This window comes from Mastomys coucha, chromosome X, assembly GCF_008632895.1.
Source record: "Mastomys coucha isolate ucsf_1 chromosome X, UCSF_Mcou_1, whole genome shotgun sequence".
NCBI classification, from domain to species: Eukaryota; Metazoa; Chordata; class Mammalia; order Rodentia; family Muridae; genus Mastomys; species Mastomys coucha.
In genome coordinates this window covers 74,506,593-74,506,920 of record NC_045030.1, presented here as the reverse complement: position 1 = coordinate 74,506,920, position 328 = coordinate 74,506,593, and positions in this window count along the sequence as shown.

The following is a 328-nucleotide window of genomic DNA, read 5'->3' as shown; positions in this document are numbered from 1 at the left end:
ATTCATGCCAGCTTGCATCACAAACTAGAGGCACTCAGCTTCTCCAACTAAGGGCTGGATTATCAATGCTCTCTGCTCTGACCGGAGACCAGGTGTTCAATATATATGTGTAGGGTGGCAGCTGCGGCTCCCCACAGTAAAGGAGAAAAACTGTAGACATATGAGGGGAGTGAATAATATGAAAATATAGCTGGACAAAAAATCTTTAATAAACCAACAATATTTACAGTGAATATATGCCAGTTGAAAGGTTCTCTCTCTCTCTCTTTCTCTCTCTCACTCACACACACACACACACACACACACACACACACACACACACACACAC